Source organism: Bidens hawaiensis, unplaced genomic scaffold (assembly GCF_021521415.1).
Source record: "Bidens hawaiensis isolate Kalapana, Puna unplaced genomic scaffold, B.hawaiensis_p1.1 tig00019230_1, whole genome shotgun sequence".
In the NCBI taxonomy this organism is placed as follows: domain Eukaryota; kingdom Viridiplantae; phylum Streptophyta; class Magnoliopsida; order Asterales; family Asteraceae; genus Bidens; species Bidens hawaiensis.
In genome coordinates this window covers 161238-185003 of record NW_027492918.1, presented here as the reverse complement: position 1 = coordinate 185003, position 23766 = coordinate 161238, and the positions used below count along the sequence as shown (strand labels likewise).

General features: G+C 34.3%; 1 pseudogene across 1 annotated transcript; it reads left to right on the top strand.

Annotated features, from left to right (window-relative positions):
* The first annotated feature begins 19214 nt into the window (after positions 1–19214).
* LOC143557935 (methionine gamma-lyase-like) lies at positions 19215–22747 on the top strand (annotated as a pseudogene). The gene is made up of 2 exons (XR_013139648.1): positions 19215–20065; positions 21903–22747. The product of XR_013139648.1 is annotated as a methionine gamma-lyase-like (transcript).
* The last annotated feature ends 1019 nt before the right edge of the window (positions 22748–23766 follow it).

Here is a 23766-nt window from a genome sequence, read left to right as displayed (position 1 = left end):
CTCGTCTGGCGTTTGTGTAGACGACAATACACTTCACACAAGACTCTCCCTGACAAAGTCAAGTCCTCATAGTTATCTTCGTTATGGTCATGAACATGCGCCTGGTTCTGTAAGAGCTATTAAGTGTTGTGCCCAACAACACCCTTCGAAGTGACCCCACTTCTCTCTCACATAGGTGATTCACCATGTATGACTACCTTGGTCGAATCATTAAAATCCATATGCTTAGCCTCACACTTGTCACTTTTAGGAATGAACTAGGAAGGTTACCTTGCTACGTGGTAAAATCCCTCTTAAAATTGTAGGGTTATCTCCCCCACAGTGACCGCACTAATTCATATAATTAGGTTTTCCTATTAAACTCAACTCTTGGGATCTCCAGTCTGTTGAGTTAGGTTTCCTTCGCATGAACTTTAATTTTTCAAGGGCTTTAGTCTCATTCCCATGGACGACTTCTGAACTAACTCTCTACTTAAGCCTTTTGTTAGCGGATCCGCAATATTATCCTTTGACTTCACATAGTCAACAGTGATAATTCCAGTAGATATTAGTTGTCGTACCGTATTATGTCTACGTCTAATATGTCTATTCTTACCATTATACATTGTGCTATGAGCTCTGCCAATTGCCGATTGGCTATCACAATGTATACAGATGGCCGATGCCGGCTTAGGCCATCTTGGTATATCCTCAACAAATTGACGTAACCATTTTGCCTATTCGCTCGCTTTATCTAGGGCGATGAATTCTGATTCCATCGTGGATCTAGCTATAACCGTTTGTTTAGACGATTTCCACGATATTGCAGCACCTCCAAGTGTGAATACATACCTACTTGTTGCTCTGGAATCATTCGTGTCAGATATCCAATTTGCATCACAATGTCCTTCGACAACTGCAGGATATCTGTTATAATGTAACCCGTATTCTCTAGTGTATCTTAGGTACCGAAGCAACCGAATCACACAATTCCAATGACTTGAACTCGGGTTGCTTGTGTATCTACTTAGCTTGCTCACAGCATATGCTAAGTCGGGTCTAGTGCAACTCATAAGATACATCAAGCTGCCAATAATTCTTGAGTATTCCAACTGGTTAACGGGTTCACCTCTATTCTTAGCTAGATGTTAACTCGTGTCAATGGGAGTTCTAGCTACATTAGAGTCATTCGTATTAAACTTCTCAAGAATTTTGCTCACATAATGGGATTGACTTAAAACAAGTCCATTTTGGGTTCGTGTGATTTTAACTCCCAAAATCACATCCGCCAAACCCATGTCCTTCATGTCAAATCTTGCTTTTAACATGTTCTTAGTGGACGTTATGATTTTGTCATCACTTCCAGCAATGAGCATATCATTTACGTATAAACACAAAATTACATATCCATCGGATGTGTCCTTCACGAACACACATTTGTCACATTCATTGATTTTGAACCCAACATCAAGCATGTCATGATCAAACTTTTGGTGCCATTGTTTAGGAGCTTGTTTCAATCCATACAAGGATTTCACAAGTTTACATACTTTCTTTTCTTGCCCAACGGCTATGAAGCCTTCAGGTTGTTCCATGTAAATCTCTTCCTCTAGATTTCCATTCAAAAAAGCCATTTTTACATCCATTTGGTGAACTTCCAAGTTTCTAATGGCGGCAATAGCAAGCACCAACCTTATAGATGTTATTCGCGGAACCGGCGAATACGTATCAAAGTAATCTAAACCTTCTCGTTGTTTATATCCTTTGATCACCAACCTTGCTTTATACTTATCGATGGTGCCATCAGGTTTCATCTTCTTCTTGAAGATCCATCGATATCCTAGTGGTTTGCATCCTTGAGGAAGATCCACTAGTTCCCACGTATGATTTTTAAGATAAAATCTATCTCACATTTGATGGTAGAAACATCTATATACCCATCACTATTGTAAGCATATTATGGTGAATTTTCAATGATGAATATCCAAGAATTAAATATCTCATTACCATATATTAATTCATATGTTACAATTCGTCATTAACATATAATAATTCATATGTTACAATTCACACTTAGTGAATTTCCAAGGAGTTAATACGTCATAAACATATATTAACTCATATGTTACAATTCACACTTAGTGAATTTCCATGGAGTTAATACGTAATTAACATATATTAATTCATATGTTACAATTCACACTTAGTGAATTTCCATGGAGTTAATATGTAATTAACATATATTATTCAAAACTCCATATGGATAATCATACGACATTTACACATCAAATCCATATGGATAATCATCTCAGTGATATCGTTTTACATTATGTATACAAGTATTCACTCAAATAGAAATCCATGCACACATATCCTCATATCCTCGTTTCACTTTTGAAACCATACTCTTGAACAAATATGTTCAAATAACATCAACTTGTTATAATTACTACACTTAAGTAGCAAAGCTTGAATTTTCTAACACATCCATTAGAAATTAACGTTTACACAAAACGTTATAAATAAACCATATCTTACACGCATGTTAGATATTTAACGTTTACAAGAAACGAATGATTTACTCAAAACCATTTCTAACACAATTGTTAGACACAAACGATTGCAAAAATCGTCAAAACAAAACTAATAAAATCCCAACGGTTTTACAAGATCAGTTCTAACACTACCGTTAGAACACAAACGATTACACAAAACGTTTTCTAAAACCAAACGGTTGATCAAATATTACATTTTGTTACATTGTATAGGATTTAAGATTGCATCATGATCTCTAAAATCCAAACACACCAAGTTGTACTACGCACATAATTTCCCAAAAGAAAATATTTATAAGATTATAATATCTAAATATTTTTATTTCGAACCATTTCGTGAACCAAAAAATCCTGATAAGTAAGGTTTTAAGATTGTAGCAACAATCTTACGAATTCTGAAAACGAAAATACAAGAATAATAATAAGTAATCTGTTTAAGTTTGTTGGAAATCTTGTATAAAAGAATCCAAAAATAAGAAAAGAAATAATCAAGAAACGGTGAACTGGGCTTGTGTTTGACACAATTCCCTTAAACAGATTCGCGGTCTGTTCCCAGGGTACTCCGGTTCGAAGCAGAAGCGTAGTACTGCCGAACTTGATCACTTGCCCGAAACGAAAACCGTAACAATGTTGTTGTGACAAAGAGGAAGAAGAAGAAGTGTGTATGTTAGTGTGTATTCGGTTGTGTCAACTCAAGAGATGGTCCGTTTATATACCATAGAATCATAATCAATCATGATAATGACCATTAAATCTCAAATAATGGCCATTAGTGCATTACAAAACCGAAATTAATAACCATTATCATAATGATTATTATTATTATAGTAATGGTCATTAGTGTAGAGTTAAAACCGAAAATAATCATTATCATCATAATGATTATTAATAAAATTGACCAACAATTTCAGTTTATGAAATGAATCTCAAACGAATTCGAATCTTAAACGAATTCAAAATTTTTCTCACGCGGGCCTGGGTTTTAATTGAGACTTCATTCACACACTTTACTTAAAACTTCCAACAAAGAGCTAGGCATAGACATTTCCCACAGATGAACAAGGTTTGATAAGACGTGGTGCTAGCTTATATATAATACAACTAAGTTAGATCGGGTGATTTTTTATTCAAAAGAATGTATGTTAATTTGAGGTGGTTGTTGATTTACCGATTTTTAATTGTTCGGTTTTGAATCATATATATGGACCACTAAAACAAAAGAAACTCAATTTCAACACGATTAATCTTTTATCAACATCACAGAAAAAGTTACTACCAACTTTTAAGTTAACACCAATATGCCCGACAATTTCCATTTAAGGTCATTGAGAACAAAAGCAAACAAACTTCTTTATATGAATAATAATAATCCTTTATAACTAATGCTTATGAATATATGGTCATAAAACAAATGTAACGGTTTCAAGTATTTCTTTTTCATCTATGTAACTATAGACATGTAACAATTTTCACTTTGGTTGAGTATTAGTGTGTAAAAAAAGAAGGTCAAATGTTCAAACCTTATAGAGTGCAAAATTTAGATATATATACTAAAATCAGTACAAAATCTCTCCCGTTCGATCATGCATATATCAATATATATAACTCGATCAACTCATATGTAACTCAATCATTTTGATCGAGTGAGCCACTTGAATTCTTGTGTTATTTATTTTTCTTGCATTTAATTGTGTGGGTACGTTTTCGTGACATTTAGGTCTCAAGTATGAGATGTTAAAATTATAAATTGGGGTGCTCCATTGAAATTGATCCAACCGTCCAAACCAAACCAAAACAAAACAAATAGTTCATCCATTTGCGATTTATGCTATTTTGTCTATGGTTATTATTTGAAAAAAATCAGGTTTGGTTAGTTCGGCGAAGAATTTCTATCTTGAAATCGTTCATGTAGATCAAACCGGCCAGCATATGAACATACATATTCTCCTTTTATTCATTTTGAGTACGGGGTGGATCGGGATTGAGTGGGTGCCCATTTCATAATGAAATGCAAAAAAGAAAAAAAAGAATTCTTTTTATTTTGGATACCCACAACTTCATAAGCAAATATTAAGATACTCATAAGCCCAAAACAAATTTTGAGATAGTTCTAAAATTTTCTTTTAAATCCTTCACTATTTTGAGTACGTATTTTTTTAAATGATATAATATTAAAAATGGCCTGAGTTAAAACTTAAAAGTTGATCATATATTGAAACATGTATGTGAACACGTGATCGTTGGCCATTGATGCGTAATTTTATTGTCACGTTTGGAGAGAAGAACTTTTGTGGCTTGGATAAGAACATGACATGCTTTTTGCACGTGATTGGTTTAGGACTTTAGGTAGCCAAATCGAAGGTTCAAATCCATGCTATCATAGGCTACTTTCCACCTCAGTTTTACACTAATTGTTCTTTAAACTTATTACTTGCTCATGTTTATCTCACAAATTACATTCACTAGTTAAGTGAAAAAAGAAAATGAAACTCTTTTTCCATGTTACATATTAACGGTTAGAGTAACTTGTTATTTCTATCATTTAATGTGGTTTGATCACTTTTGTTAATGTTATTCAAAAATGCTTTTTTGTCATTTTCGTTCTCATGTTTTTTTAAAGTTGGTATTTTTGTCTAAATCAATAACCCTCTTAGTTTTGTTACGTTAAGTGTTTCGGGAGGATCTATGGTCTACGATGTTGCTTCTTCTATATCGGAGTTGTAGGTTTGCCAAAAAATCGTTTATTGGTCTACACGCGGTGATCCAGGGGTGGCTTGAGATGGTTGTGGTCTGGAGATGAAGACTAATTCATGGGTGTTGGTCACGTATGACCTTAGTTAATGTTAAAAAATAGATGTAGTTAAATGGTAACTTTTAGAAACCATGATAACAACGATGTCAAAAATAAATAAATAAAATGGTTGGAAATGACTAACCTGACCAAATCATATGGACGGAATTGATAGTTTACTGAATAAAAATAAAACATATATGTAAATGACCTATATATCCCTCACTTAAAGGAACAAAACTAATGGAGTTAGTGATTTGGACGTAAATAACTACTTTAAGAAACCATGAGGATGAAAACGGCAAAAATTAGAAAAGAAAAAGAAATTAGACAAAAATGATAAAAGTGACCAAAACACATGAACGGAAATGGCATATTACACTAAAGGTGTAAAGGTTATGAGACTACATATATAATTATCTCAACTTTTTGTCGTTTTAAGTAATATGCATTTTTTCTTTGTCATTTTAAATAAAATAATCTGATCTTTTAATATGGGTTGTCGTAATTAGACGGTTGCGGTTGGTATTGAACGAGGCATCACCAGGTAACCGATTTCATTGGACTTTTGAACAACCTTCAATTATATCGTTAGTTATGGATCAACCGGTCTGACGGTCTGACTGGTTAAACATAATAAACTTTTTTATTTGTTAAATCTCACTAGTATGAGTGTCTCTGCGTTACGGAGGGAATTATATACATATCTATCATATCAACAAAATAGAATTTGCAGCTTCACATGTCATTGTATTGTTTGAAATCTAAATAGCCAACATAAATAAATACAATACAAAGCAACATGCAAACTGCTAATTATGACAAATAGAACTCATATGATAAAAGACATGAGTTTAACAACTTTAGCACATGAACATTAACATATCTGGTGTTGTAGAAATCACTAGACGCTAATCAGGCTGTGGTGTAGGGACTAAGATTACTCAAGATTAGTAGAGATTAATGGATTAGTCAGATTAAACTTATTTGCAATTTTTCAAATATACAAATTTATATATAAAATTTTCAAATTTAACCAAATAACAATTAATCGGCAACTAGTTAGAGAGATATAAACTAGCAATAAACAGGGGATTAATCGGAGCCCGGACGAGATTTTTACAGCCATGAGCACTCCTATTCAGATGGTTTGAAATTTTTAAGAACTTCTAGTCATTGATAGACATTGTAGCCTATAATCCACAAAAGCATTAACCGAATCAAACCGAAAGAATTAATAGCTGCTTGAATGGTTGCATAAATGTGTGTGATATATCAGAAATTTTAAAGTAAGAATAAGTCATTGACTCGTTGTCCTCAGTAGTAAACAGTAGTTGGTAAAAATTGAAGCTTAAAAAGACAATTCATATTTGGATGGCTGATTAACTGAATCTTTATATTATTGTTCATGATTCAAGGCTCCCATGATGCCAACTTTGTGGTGTATATTATTAGTCATTGTCTCACTCCTCCTTTCCACTGGATTTTAGCACTTTATACTTTCTTTCAAATATTATATCTATCGATAATTAAAAATGACTATTTTTAAAATATTTTCCGATAGACTTGGACTTAAAAGTTAAAACTCATCCAGAACATTAAAAAAATTAAAAGAATTAAACAAAATACGTGTATGTGTCATAGAATTACTTGGTTTCACATGTGTTTACAAAAGAAAAGACATGATTCATTATTTATTGTTTAATAAAGGAAATTAGAGTGGACTATGTTTGAAGATATTTTCTGAAAACTTGATAAAACGGTTGCAATCGAATAACTTGATTTTACACATGTTTAAAAAAAGAAAACGCATGAGGTATGATTTATTGTAGATATACGCACAATTGTAAAACGATGGTTGGATGTGCATGACATCTCAGCTTGGCATGGTGTGTAAGAATGCGTAAATCAAACGAAAGAGGATGAGTGATGTGGGGCTATAAACATCTTTACAAACATCTTTAGTTTTTAAGAAAATGGTTGTGGTTTCATACACCATGTTGGTATATGAAAAGCATATCTCATATATATCATGTTTATATGAAAATAAAATTCTTAAAAACACTCGTTTTTCTTTTCATCAATACAAGTATTCATATACATTTTCATACCATCACAAGATTTTTACATGTATTCTCATTATCAAACTATTTTTTAACCAAATTAGATTTTTTGAAAAATTTTTGTATAACTTATTATAGAAACACTGAAACACAAATACATTTTTAAAGCAAAATAATTTATATAAATTACAACATGGAATAAAAAATAAACTAAAATAAAAATAAATTACAATATGGAATAAAAAATAATTTATATAACGTACAATAAGGAATATGCAAATAAATAAATAAAGTGCAAAAATTAAATAAATAAAGTGTTACATAATTTTATTATTTTATCTAATTATTATACATAAAATGATTTAAAATTTAAAAGAAAATTAATTAATGTATAGCTATTAAAGCACATTAATTGAAAAAAAAGAAAAAAAAATTAGTAATTACTTAACCCCCATCCCCCACACACATGCACATAAAAATCACAAAGATCATGCCCTTATTTTAAGGATGGCTAATGGATATGTCGGAAGCTCGATCCATTACCCTTTTAAGGATGATGCGACGTATGCTATAGATGCATGGGATGGAGATGGTCTAAGGGTGTCTAAAGCGTGGTTTATTGTTTAAAGCAAAGAGATCAAATTACTCGAGAATCATTATATATGTTTAGGCTTTGTAACAAATTTTGTTAATTAGACTTAACATCAATTTAGATTAAAATGTGAATTACAAGATATAAAACTAGCTTAAACACTATCTTATAAATATTATATTTACTGCTAACAGATATGAGTATATATGTTTTTTATAAATATTTTCTTACATACTTCTACATAAAACCCAACGAAAACATTAAAAAAACTAAAAATGAATTAAAAAAAACGCATAAAGTGTGATTTATTGTTTAAAATAAAAATAAAAATAATAATTGGGATGGATGACTGAAAACGGATGATTGGATGCGACATACAGCTCAGCTTGGCATGGCATGGTGACGTGGCACCTTAAGCATAATTTCATCACACATAAGGCTGAGGGGTGTGGGGCGCTAACCTGGGCGCGTGAGCCCCTCCGCTCGCGCCCCCAGGCGCTAACCCCACACCACCGGGGCGCGAACGGGGCGCGAGCGCGAGCCCTTAGGCAGGCGTGAGTGTGGTCACGGGAGAAGAGAGAGAAAAAGCTGGTGGGCCCCGCCCAAAAGAGCCGTTGAGCTCCGATTTAAAAAAAAAAACATTAAAAACTCCTATATAATACCCCAAAATCAACCCATTTCAACCATATCAAAACACAACTTCAATCTCCAAACTCATATATAATACCCCAAACTCCTATATAATACCCAAAAATGTCTGGAAATTGGTACCCAAACCTAGATTCATATTATATTGGTGACGATTTATGGTCGTCACCAGACCAACCGATGTTTTATTCGGGGCCGCAAGAAACATCCGGCTTTCAACCATCCAACATACAACCGTCTCCTAACTTTGTTGTTCCAGAGACACAAGAATCACACGGTGATGCTACCGGAGCAAGAAGACGCGTCCACCGGAAAAAACAACCTGCAACGGACGGGCCGGGACCGGCTTCGACTCCGAGGACGAAACGGAAAACCACTCCGTGGTCATCGGATGAGAAGGAAGCCTTGTGTCGGGCTTGGATAGTCATTTCTGAGGATCGGCGTTGCGGTAATTGTTTTAACGTTTTTAAAAATGATTTTTAATAAAAAAGTTAACTGGAAATCTAATTTAATTACTCATTTTGCAGCCGACTACCAAAAAAGCAAGGTTTTTTGGACAAAGGTTAGGGAGACGTTCTATACGCTCGTTGGGAGTACAGAGCGAAACGCCGATATGATTTCGGGTCGGTGGTCCGAAATCAGAAAATTTGTCGGCTTGTTTACTAATCTTTTCAACAGGAACGCCGGTCGTATGAGACCAAGTGGCAGTGATGATTTGGCGGTTTACAATTTCACTGTCGAAGAGTGGAGGCAGGAGTGTTTGCGGAGGTATGGGACGGTGAAGACGTGAGACGATTTAAAGTTGTGGGAGAGGTTGAAAAGGTGTTCCAAGTGGGTTGAGCTTGTGGCGCCGGACCATGATGCGGAAATAGGGCCGAAACGTACTAAAACTAGTTCGTCTGGAGCGTATAGCACTTCCGCCGGGTCGGATTGCCGCGTTGGATTCGACCTAAACATTGCGGGGGAGGAAACGTCTTCACCGCCGAGGAGGCGGCCATTGGGACGGGACGCCAAGGGGAAAAAACCGGCTGAGGGGGGAGCCGTAAACATCGTCGATCTTGTTGAATCCCTCAATAAATTCAACAAAACCATGGAGGTGGTCTCTAATGACAAAAAGGAAAAAAGTCGAATGAGAGATTTGGACTTCCTTACAAGAGACTTCAGTAACCTAAATCCGGTCGATCAAATGCTGATGGAAAAGCAAAAGAAACGTATCCGAAAGAGGTTGATCGAAGAAGACCAAGCCGAAGAATAAGAATAATGTTTTTTTAGTACTTTAATTTTTATTTTATTTTTAGATATTAATGTGTTTTTTTTAATAATTTATGAGTTTTTTTAATAATACGTTTTTTGAATATATTTATAAAAAAATAAAAAAAAAATCCGCTGGAGCCCCTCCACACCAGGGCCAGGGGCTCCAGCGGGGGCTCCAACACCCACCTTATCCAGTTTCTCTCTCTGCCACACGTCACAATATTATTGGCTGGAGCCCCCACTCGCGCCCCCGTTAGAGCCCCCCACACCCTCAGCCTAAGATATGATATGAGATTCCCCAGCTTCACACTAAAACCCAAGGACTTTGGAGATCAAATCCAACATCATCATGTGCTGCTCTATAATATAATCACGTGCAACATTCTCATCTTCTATCCATTAACACGTACCTGGATATCTATCTCTTCTAATAAAAGTATTTACTTTTGCCACTTATCAATCTTATAGCCTTTTTTACTTTTATTTATTTATTTTAATATATAACCCTTATCTTTTAAGCTATTTCAATATATGAGATTCAAGTTTGTAACACCCCGACCAAAGGCGGATTATTCATCGGGGCGCCACATATTGTTTCATTACTCGTGACACTATTGGGTGTCAATATTTAATAAATATATTCATTCGCGCAGGCGCAGGGTAAACACAAGATATAAATAAACCAACATAAATTAATATATTATAAATCATAATATTCGAACAGCAATAACTTGTCTTGATACATTTTAATCTAGGTCCAAAAGTAAAAACGTCATACGTGTCCACAAGCTCCAAAACAGCTACTGCAAACCTGAACATGTGTTAAAATAAACGTCAAACACTTGCGTGGTGGTGAGAAATCAAGTTTAATACAATACATAGATATCAATAAATCTGCGCGCAACATGTGTATGTCTGGTTTTCAACAAGGGTGTAATCTGATCGGGACCAACTCTAAGATTCATAAGACTGCCAGTGCTCACAATTGAGCTCACAAACAAGACAAACTGTGCATGTGTATACAAAAGAGAAAATCATAAACGATAGTTCTCCCGTGTTCATCTAATGGTACCATGAAAACTGCGGAATAGACCGACAAGACGGTTAATGATCCACACATACAAATAAACAGCCAAGTCTACGTCCTCAACACATGGGATACTGCGCGACTAAAGTTCATAAACAAGTTTAAGACTCTAAGTTTGTATGAACACATGAACATCCCAAAACATTAAAAGCAAAAAGGGATTAGGTACGAGATTACTCACTTGATAAACGATGCGGTGTAAGATAAAGCAAGAACCAACTTTAAACAAGCACAAGTTAACCTAAAAATAAGATTATTGTTTTAATGATTGGTTTAAGTCTTGATTATAAGTTAGCATAATTAATAAGTAAATTATTATATATAACATATATATATTACCGGAAAAGCAGGGCAGAACAGGGAGGAAGACGGAGGCAGAGAGGAAGACGGCAGAGAGAGCAAGGGGCAAGAGAACAGGAGAGATTAAGTGTTTTGTGTGTGTAGTGTTATGAAAATATTACTATTATTTATAGGAAAACCCTAGGAGACATAATCCCTAGAAAAGGGGAAAAGATCTTTAACAGGATCAAGCAAAAGATATCAAAAAGCATAAGAATCCAAAAGCAAAAGATATCAAAAGATATGGCAGCTGCAGAGGCAAGATAAAGCTGACAGGTTAACAGTAAAAAAGCATGGGCGGGTCAGATAAAGGTACTGGTCAAGCATGGCAAAAGCAGATCTCAAAAGATAATGTCAGTCACTTTTTCTGCCAACCAATGGGGTTGGTGCGCATGCTGCGCCAAAAGTGGCTTTTCAGACATAAAGCAGATTAGGTCAGCAGCTCAAAAGATAAGACAACACAAAAGCAACGGCTAGATTAAACAGAAGAAAACTCAAAGGGTTCAGCGCGAGAAGGCTAAGGCGCGAAGGCAGACACAGAAGGTCAAGAGAGCGCGAGCGCGAAGGCAGACAGAAACAACCTTAACGCATCGCGGAAAGAACTACATTTCTAAGCGCGTCGCGGGAAGAATCACATTTCTTAGCGCGCCGCGGGAGGAACTAAAATTCCTAGCGCGCCGCGGGAAGAACTATAATTCTTCGCGCGTCGAGGGATGAACTACGATTCTTAGCGCACTGCGAGAAGAACTACAAATCCTTAGCGCGTCGCGGGAAGAACTACCGTTCTTAGCGTGCTGCGAGAAGAATTACAATTCTTAGCGCGCTGCGAGAAGAGTTCGTCTCGCGTATCGCTGAAACAGGTGGTCTTCACGCAGGCTTCCTTGCAAGGGGCCTGCGCAGACAACCTTAGGCGGGAAGGAACAAAAGAGTTAGAAGAAAAAGAGGGAAACAAGGCTTAAGGGCGGGACGGCGACAAGAGGGAAAAGAAGGCGGAAAGAGAGAAGGAGAGGGACGGGACGGCGGAAAGAAAGAGAGAGAAAGAGGCGGGAAGGAAAAGTATATTATTATTATTAAAAATAAAGTATAAGTATAAATAAATATTAAATCACAAAAGGAAGAGATCGGGTCAGAGAAACGGGTACCTGGGTCGGGTCGGATCGGGTCAGATGTCACAAAGTTTGTTTGTTTTTTTTGTTATCTTTTAAGCGATTTATTCTTTAACATTAATGGTGAAATAAGAAAATAAGAGAATATTAAAGTTGACGTTGCAGGTTTGTTAGAATAAAATTTAAAGTCACAAGTAAAATTAAAGCAAATAAAAGGTGCATCATTATCGAATAATTTGGATTTGTAAGGTAAACTACAAATTATCTTTTTAAACTTGGATTCGAGCAACAATATGTAATTTAAACTCAGGAAAATGTGTATTTTCTTTATTTTCTCCAAGCGTTTTGTATAAATATTACAAACATAGAGAATACCTATTATATAGATATCTTGGTGTTTAGCATTAAATTATTGAAGTTGAATATGATAATTATAATCTATATGTATACCGATTTACTATATGGTATGTCATTTATTTATATGATTTTTCTGCTTAGTATAAAGGATTTTAGCAATAAGAAAATCAATATTTAGTTTTCAATATTTTCTTATATAACTCAGACCAAAATGCTTAAGAAACATATAGATTCACATTAATATAAAAAAATAGTTAATCCGGTTAAAAGTCATTTACCATGCTTCCAACAAATCCGAAATCTTTGTTTTTTGTCTATAAATTGTTAAAATATAGATATCGATTAACTAAATATTCCAACAACTCCCAGAATGTTAACTAATAAAACGAGATTAGTATTTAAAATTTAAACATTTCTTATCGAATACTTTCAACTATTATAAATAAGAATTACTACATTCACTTTATGTAACTTTAAATATTCTAATATCCTGCTAACTCAGAATAATCACTTTTATTTGAACATGGCTTTAAGTTTAGTATTTCTTTGTCATTTTTCACTAACATGAAATGAAAAAAAAATCATGTTGTTATATTTTAATTTCCGGTTTTATATGTTGCTTGATTATACAATTGTTAATTGTAAAATATAAATCAAGTAAAAATTTGTCATACACAGAATATTAATGACAACAAATTTATTATGATAAATCAATTTCAAATTATAAAGTTTATAGCGATGACTATATCATCAAAGTTCGTGTAATCTGGGTTTTTTTGGATAATTATGTTTTTGGAATAAACATGAGTAGATGATCTCAAATGATATTATATTAATTGATTAAAATGTATGATATTTTATATGTATGAATATTTTTTTATAGTTTCTTGTATATTTTATCATTTATCTAGGGTTGGCATGTACTTGAAGAATCTTATTTGTCACACTCACAACTATACGTGCCTATATCAAGAGTTATAAGCATACCTATATGTTTCTTTATCAAGAGTTACAAGTAGACATGGACTAAAGATTTTGATATGTGATAAACACAGTGTACCATCCAATACAATCACAAATGTAGTGTACAAAGGAGGTTTTACTTATTTATAACGTATTTGTGTAATCTTAGTTATGTAATTTTTGTAATTTTAATGTAAATTGTAACCATATAAAATATATGATCATTTTGTTAACTATATTTCATTTAATGGTTACAGTATAAAACTTTTAACAATTACCCGTGTAATACACGGGTCTCAAACTAGTAATCATAATATAATAGTAATAAAAAAGGATGATTTCTGAAAAACGAATATTCTTTATGATATTTAATAATGTAATACAAACTATTTTACTAACGTCGAACACTAGCTACATCATTCAACGACGGAGGGGATTCATTTTTCATGAAGGGCAATCGACTGGTTCAATCAAAATGTTATAAAAGCGATTAGGATTTTAACATATTAATAACACTAGCTATTTTATTTTTTGAATGACAACTCTGCCCCTAGTTATTTTACTATAAGTTCACCAATGACCACCAATGAATTACTTCTTAACAACTTCATCAAGATTGTTTTTTCTCATTTTTTTAATTTATACGTTTTCGTCAAAAAAAATTTATACATAGTGTATATATTTACCCCTTTTATTTCGAAATTTTTGAGCACGACCACCACGGTTTATGAAAGATTTTATACGTATTAAGTCCGACCACCTCACCGTTTTCGTCAAAGCTTCACCACTTATTGCATTCAGAAGAATTTGAACTCACACTTTTATGAGGGCAAACACCTTATATATCACTAGACTTATTGATTATTGATTATGTTGATATATTGATTTATAACTAATTTCACTAAATATGCATTACAATTTAGGTTATGAAAAACTTTTATCTTCTTCATCATTGATATTCATTTGCCTTTTGTTAAGCATAGATTCATATGTTTTTGTTTCAAAAATCATACGGAGTTTACTTATTTAGTTCATGTTAAATGTAGCCTTATAAGATATGGTGAAGTAGTTACGCTCTTGAGATAAAGTCGAATCACTGAAAAGAGTTTTTATTAGTGATGCTGCCTATATTTTAAAATGTGTACATAAATCATGATTCGAACTTAAGCACCACCCAAAAAAATATATATATTAAGCCCTCCCTCACAAACCCACCAAAGTAGAAGTGGCTCGTAAGCTTGTTATGTGATCAATTATCAACATTTTTTTCCCTATAAAAATAGAAGCAAAGTTTGCATCTTTGACTCCCAAAAGAAAACGCAGATTCTATGATTAATAATTTTTTACTTTTTTTCGTTCCTTCATTCTAAGGCTTAGATACAAATTAATATTTGCCACATATTTTGGAGTTGTAAACTACCATCTATTCTCTAAAAATGTTTGAAGAAACATGCCACTTTACTAAATATTACCATTGTTGGGTTTTCCATTTGGCATCATAAATCATTTTGAGTATCTAGTTTGTTGATCATAATGGTTATAATAATTGTTTTGATATCGTTTTCGTGTTCGGCATGGTCTTTTTTTTAGCTGTTATCCATCTTTGTCACATGTGTTATTAATCCAATAAATGATAAGACTTATATTTTGACGAACTTGAGGAAAAAACATGTTAGTAAAGGTCCATTTAAACCAACAAATGTTTGAGTTTACACGTCCCATAAAATACGATGTGGACCAAAAAATGATATAGCGGGCGGTGGATATTGTCACAAACAAGATTATGCCCGAGTTTCAGACCCAAATTCTTATATTTAAACCTTAATTTTGATGATTTTCTCAAGTTTTATAATTTTTGTTTATTCTATTTTGATGGTAAGTGAGGGTGAGATTATCTAAAAAATGTGTTTGTTTAGTTGTTTAATGTTTTTTTAATTCTTTGTTGTCATTTACAATTTTCAAATATTTGAAAAACCCTATCAAATTTAGGATTTCTCTTTAATTAGTTTCCATTCATAATTAATGCAATGTTACTTTAATAGTTTATTATGTTATTTGATAGTTGAATTGACAACCGTTTTGAAGACCTAAATTACTACAAGCAATCTCATGGATTGTCTTTGTTAAACAATAAAAAATTAATTTTCATCATTAGTTGGTCTTTTTTTTTTTCTTTCTTTTTTACTTTTGTCTAATTTGGTATAATTAAAGTATGTAATAGTTAGACATATATTTTAAAGACATGTGAAAAAGAAATCAGTAACCAACGTTCTTCGAACTCCAATATTGGATGATCTTCGCTCTTATCTTTAGAAATGTCTAAATCCAACTTTGTTTCTCTTATTTCAACAAAAGCATCATGTCCTTCAAATACTAACAAAATGAAAATCGAAGATAATGTTATTAAATTAGTGACACGCCATTTTTAATAAATATTTACGTACCCTATCTTTCTTAAATCATTTTTAATAATGTTATTAAATTAGGGATAGAACCATCACACCAATGAGAAATGGATCAATATCTTTATAAACATAATGATCAAAATCTGGTGATGAAAATGGAATTAAGATGACTGATCATGGAGAATTTGGATTTCATAATGAAAATGATACATTAATCATTAACATAATTCATATACGTTAAAAAGGAATCAAGAATAACACCTTAAAATTTCCGTGTCAAATCTAACAAAGTAAAGGGGTCATTTGATCATTAAGCCAAAGTTAAAGTTCACTGTTCAAAGTGTAATTTTGTTGAACTTGTGCTAGCGGATCTCTAGCGAACTCCTTATGTCCGCCTGTAAACATGACTAAAAATGTAAAAGATAGACATTTCCATGATTTAGGAACAATGGCAATCGTTGGATATACAAGCATCGTTGCCTGGTGACACTTATATAGCTTGTGGGCACTACTGTGCAACACTACGCCGCTATGAGAGGCACCAAAAAGTCCAATCCCATGTGTGGGGAGGTAATTTCTATTGAAGGTTAAAAGTGAAGGTATGTGTGGCGCTAACCCCACTATGTGGGTTTAACATTAGCGAAACATCGTGGGCACGAAGGGACACTAGGGCAGTGAGTGTGATGCAGATCACGCGAATAGAGGGCAGAGATTTAAATTCATTCATTTACGAAAATTTCGACCCATCACCACATTTCATACTACTACAACATATGTGTTTTTTTTGGTGAAACATGACCCTTTTTTTCTTTTTCATTTTATATATCCACCACAAAGAATATGGTTAAGAGCATTCTCATCCCATTCCATATCCTTATCTCTATAATTACACTAAAAAACACTACATTTCTCTCTCATATTCAATTAAATAATATTTTTTATACCTTTATAATTACAGTTTTCTCTCTCATCTACTCACAACCAATCCAACAAATATTAAAAAATAAATAGGGGCAAACAATATTCCCCAAATGCTTCTCCAAGTTTACAAAAAATCACTACATTTTTCTCTTCACCCTGTAATTTACACTCACAACCACTCAAAATCTCACACTATAATTTACATACTTTTCTCACATAAATTTAAGGAATGAGACGTGAATGCTCTAACAAAACAAAAAAAATGAACATTAAAGAATGATGACGATGTAAAGGTGGTGGAAGTCATTTAACTACCATCCCACAATCCCACACCACTTAAACTATTTTTCCACACTCATCATTCCACCCTACAATCATCACTAAACCCTTGCAGCCATCTCTAAACAACCCCAATCCAGTTTTCAACTAACTTATTCTTTAATTAAATTAACTAAATTATTTTTAAATTAAAAGCATAAATATAAATATATTAGTTTTTCCAAATAAATAAAATAAGTATTGTTTTTTAAATAAAGTTAAGGAAAAAAATTACAGTTTAATTTTGTTTGTTTTTTTTATATATTTAACCACTCTTCAAAATTAATTTTTTTAAGATATAAAGCTATCGGACCTTTTTCTGTGTTTAAAAAAGAGTAATCACTCTCCAAATAAAGTTGTCGGGCTTTCAAAAGAAATTTGATAGAAAAGAAAATACCACAACCACATTTCTTCACCACCATCAAACACCATATACACCATACCAGATATTTTTCTAGATTGAAAAACAAAACACGAAAAGAAAAAAAAATAAAGAAATAATCGGCAAGGAGAGCGACAAAAACAACCCGGGCGGGATAGATATTTTTTGTACCGCCAATTATGGGACGGTGTTTCCGATCCTCCCACACGGTACCAAGAGGGTCCCGAGCCCTACTCCCACCACCCTAACGTTAAGATGACACGTAATGAATAACTTTTTTAAAATAAAATTAGAAAAAGACAACCTAATATGACGTGCTTACGTGGATAGAGTATCAAGGACGAAAAATACTAGAAATGCATTTCACAATAGAAGCCAATACAACCTAAAAGCATGTGAACTGGAATTTCCCATCCATGACTTTCAACATTTCATAAAAACTCAAATAAGTCTTTTAATACATAATTTATTAAAAAAACTCAAAAAGTGACCAGATTCAACTTTTTTTTTGAACGGCCTACTAAGTAACGCCGGGTACCCCGTACGCGGCCTACAATGGCTAAAGGTAGCCCGAGCCGGCCACTAGTCCGGACGGACGGAGCCCCTAGCGGTCCACCTGTTGAGGGATTCACCGGATAAAACCCGACCCCCACGCCCGCTAAACGGCACGACAGCGAGGAGCCGGTAAAACCGGGTGAGATCAGGACTCGAACCCTGGCAAGCCAGGGTCATCCCTCTTATCTCCCATATAAGTTGGTGGTAGTGAGGTTTGATCCCCCTATCTCTCACTTGTAAAATGAGTGCTCTATCATTTAGCCACAACCAACTTATTATAGTGACCAGATTCACTGTACATGTTTGCCATCATCTCCCACCAAAATTATTTTAAGATAGGAGTATGTTTAATTAAAAAATAAATAAATAAATAAATATAAACAAAAAATTTTATGACTACAAACGATATATAACTATATATCTCCTAATAATTCATTTGTGCTATTGTCCAGTTTATTCATTCTTCTATTTCATTTTATCCAACAAACCATAAATCGTTAAATAATACTCCCTCCGTCCCATTTTAAATATCCATTTTTTTATTTTTAGTTGTCTCAATTTAAATGTTATTTCTATACATATATATTCAATTTTCCAATTGTGCCCTTACTATTACATATATTAAATGTTTCTAATGGTTTTTAGCAATAATAACTTAAAGGATATTATTGTCATTTTACGGCTAATAAAATAAAATGATTAAAAATTTCTTAATTTGTGTGTTTTGGATCGCATGACATTTAAAATGGGTAGGAGAAAGTAATCTATAAGAAAATAAAAAAAACTAAAAAATTGACCAGATTCACTGTACTTGTTTACCATCATCTCTCACCAAAATAACCTCTGGTGATCTCTCTCAACCTCTATAAAAACCAACCCCTCAACCCTCCATCTTCATCACCCAAATTCTCACAATAACAATAATAATATTAATAATAATAATCTTTTCATCAATGGCAGACACAATCCCAAACACCACCACCACCAACGTTATCCTCTCCTCAAAAAAACGACCAAACCACCCCGAAGACAACGACAACACCACCACCACCACCAAAAAACAACAACAAGCTATCAAACAATCACCAACATGGCCCGAAGACCCCGCTTCCGCCTTAGCCAACGCCCGCCACGAGTTCGGCGAGCACGGCGGCGTCAACATGTCCATCGAAGCCTCCGCCACCTTCACCGTCATGGAACCCGAAACCCTCACCCGCATGTTCGCAGGCGAATTGGGACCCGATCGAGACTTCTTTATTTACAGCCGACATTTCAACCCCACAGTCCTCAACCTCGGCCGCCAGATGGCGGCTTTAGAATCCACAGAAGCCGCTTATTGCACGTCATCAGGCATGTCGGCTATCGCATCAGTATTGCTACAGTTAGTCAGTCATGGTGACCACATAGTCGCCTCACAAACACTATACGGTGGGACCCATGCGTTGCTTACGCATTTTTTACCGAGATCATCCAACATAACGACGTCGTTTGTGGATATTAGAGATTTGGAGCAGACGAGTGACGCGATTATTGAAGGGCGTACGAAGGTGTTGTATTTTGAGTCTGTCTAATCCGACGCTTACGGTGGCGAATATACCTGAGTTGGCTCGGATTGGGCATGAGAAAGGTGTGATGGTGGTGGTGGATAATACGTTTGCGCCCATGGTGGTGTCGCCTGCGCGGCTGGGCGCGGATGTTGTTGTGCATAGTATTTCGAAGTATATTAGCGGTGGTGCTGATATAATTGCGGGTATGTGTTTACTAGTTTTTTTTTTTTTTGTTATGTTTTTGTTGCGTAACGTGTCTTGATAGCAACTGCAACCGAACAGTTTCATATGTTTGTCACGGGTTTGTGAGAGGGTAAAAAACATAATTAAAAGACGTATTAAGATATGAAAGAAAAAATATTGATTAACAAAAGAAAAAAATGCATTAGTAATTTGTTCTTTTTAACAACCATTACTAATCTGATAACTTTATAAAAGTTTAGTGGTAGAAATAGAAATTTAATTTTTAATGGCCGAATGATTATTTCATTAAAGTTTACTAGTATAAACTTATAGTCATTCTTATTTTGGTGAGGCGTTAAGGTGGTTTGGTGTAGAATAAAAGGTTAAGGGTTTAATCCTCGTATAGAAAAAGTATAATGTAAATTGTTTTAAGAAAATAAACTTTTAAAAGTTCATAGGTCGTATAACTCTGGTGTTTTATGTTTATGAGAGTTAAGCCAAAGACCTTTGCCTCACAAATCGAAGTGTTTAAAGCCTTTATTTTTACTAATGGACCACCCATTGCTAAACTACCGTACCATCACTCTTTTATCACTTTGAGTAAAAACGTAAATTATTATTATTATTATTATTATTATTATTATTATTATTATTACATATTTTTTTTACGAAAAGACCCCTACTTAGAGTTCCCACGTGACGGCTAACCAGCTTTAGTGATTCTTGTTGGGCTGATCCACCCAAAATGTAGAGTATAGAAATACGTTTTTAGGTGTCTTTAAAAAAAATAAATAAATAGGAATATATTTATGTAAGTTTAAAAAATAGGAAGTCCGAGGAGTAAATAAGGGTCATGATATTCATACATCCCTTCTAAAAACTCACACTCCCTATATACGATCATATGGAATAAAAAATACAACAAAAGTACACCTCCACGCGCAGTGTACGGAGTTTGACTGGGAGTAATACGATAGTATGATACGATCGTATGGAAACAAAAAAACTAAATTATGTTACATGTTTTTTCCTCTAAATATACGGGTCTCATGCCGAACAAACAGGACGTCGTTTGCTAGTTATACATTATAAAAGTTTAAGCCTTTTAAAGTTATAATTTCTTAAAAAGGTTATACCCAAAGTTTCGAATAATAAACGGGTAGTTAACACATGCATCTACCCAAAGCTATACCCTTTCTCAAAACTCACACGTTCTAAAAAAAATCGTATAGTTGCTTGTTTTATAAACTCACAAAACTTGCAGATTGTAAAAAAACAAAAACAAAACAAACTATACGATCGTATGGTGCCCATACTATCGTATGGAATGTTCCTGACAGCAGACAAAGGCTGCAAGAATCTGACAAAAGCTGCAGTCTTATACGGTCGTGTAAGAGCCATACGATCGTATGGTTTCCAAGGATGTGTGAATAAGTTAAAGAGTGTGTGGATAATGTAGGCCGTAAATAAAAGTAGATGGTGTGTAAAATTAGTGCAATCATTAAATGTTACCATCATAATTCATAACACCAATTTATGAGATTCACCAGAATTTGGGTAAATGTCAGATTTTGATAAAGAAAAAGAAAAAGTAGAGATTCATGTGACTATCAACAGATGTTACATCAACAGGCATCACATGATCACAAAGAGCCAAAATAAGGAAAGTGTTTATATCTAGAATTTATCATACACGTGAAACATCTGTCCTTTTGTAAGCAGCCTTTATTGGCAAGATTCAAAAGTAAAAAAAAAATAATAATAATAAATACAAGAAATAAAAAAAGTATATGCATGCACTATATCAGCATCCTGAATCTTGATTATGTTATGTTAATTTTATTATTGTGATTACAGGGGCTATTTGTGGGCCTGCTAGTTTTGTGAACTCACTTATGGACCTTCACCAAGGGGCTTTAATGTTACTAGGCCCAACAATGAACGCCAAGGTTGCTTTTGAGTTGTCCGAACGAGTCCCTCACTTGGCCCTCCGGGTCAAAGAGCATTGTCACCGGGCTTTGGTCTACGCCCAACGAATGAAGAAAATGGGCCTCAAGGTCATCTACCCGGGCCTTGAAGACCACCCTGATCACCATCTTTTGAAGTCCATCTCAAACAAGGACTATGGCTTTGGTGGGATGCTTTGTTTGGACATGGAGACCGAAGCCCGAGCCAATAAGTTGATGAACCTCTTGCAAAACCATACCCAATTTGGGCTCATGGCGGTTAGTCTTGGGTACTATGAAACCCTTATGTCTTGCTCGGGTAGCAGCACGAGTAGTGAAATGAACCCAGAGGAGCGGGCACTGGCGGGAATCTCACCTGGTTTGGTTAGGATGTCGATCGGTTATAGTGGGACTCTCGAACAGAGGTGGAGCCAGTTTGAGAAGGCGCTCTCGAGACTTCAAGATTTGAAATTTTAATATAAATGTAAACAATGTTGCTTTATGTTACCGGTGCTTCATGTTGGACTATGTTGATGTTTTAAGCTTTCAGTTAATCAGTGTCTAAATATCTAAACCCATGTGATTATGTTTACCTCTTATAAGTGGCCTGTGCCTCAACATGTTGAATGGGTTTGTGTTGTATATATATGTATATGTTTTCGGTTTATGTATTGCTGGAAGGGTTGCTTAGTTGTGACCATTGTGTTTGGCATTAAGTCATCAATAATATAAGGCTTGTGTCTATGATTTTATCAACTATTTCTCTAACTCGCGTGCGGCTCCTAGACTTTTTCTTCTAAGATCAGCCTTTAAGTGCAAGCTTAGTACACCAAACAAACTTTCTACTACAACAATGATATTTTGATGGATCCTTCTAGCCCTTTCATACTTAATATCTTTGATATTTAGTATAACCTTTTTGACCATATTTGTGGCTGATTAAACCAGCCAAACACTTGGCTGTGTTTCTTGTGCGATTCCAGCAGCTTCTAGGCTCTTTGTGGGCTGATTTAAGACAACTCCACAATGCTAAGCTGGTCCAGAAAGTTCGTGGCTGTTCCGGAGACTTCCGGCAGCCCTTGACGCGTCCAAAGTGTTTTGGAAGCATCTAGAACTCGCGGAAAATGTTTTATATATAGGCGGATTGTGACATTTAGTATACTTATTCTGTTATAACTTAACGTCAATTGTTTTGATCTTTAATATATAAATAAATTCAGTTGCATAAAAAACTCGTTGAGAGCTATCAAGATACCTCATATTTAAACTCGTAACCAAGAACCACACCCAAACCTTTATTGATGAATTACCCTTGATCTTCAATACGACGAAGAAGATGTAACAATAAACAAAATCAACGATCAACACGATTGATATATAAGATAAACACCCTAACTAAAACAAATGAAAACGATGAATGATTAGGGTAAAACGAAGAAGACAATGGAAAACAAAAACAAAGGCAAAACAAACAAAAAATGATGTGTTTTATTGTACACCACACTCCTTTTTATTTTATCTTTATGCCAAGTGTTGCATGGACTGAAAGCGGGTTAAGGCGTTAAGCTTAAATCTTAACATACTAGCTACAAGCCCATTTCGACCTACCAACTACCAGCCCACCATCAGCAACAAATCCATAATCCAACTCTTTTAAATATACATACTACAAATGAAAAAACACCACCAACAAGAATTAATAATCTCATTGATATATTTCATGTTATCTGTTGTTGAATTGAAAATCTATATAATAGTGATGATCCAGTTACAAA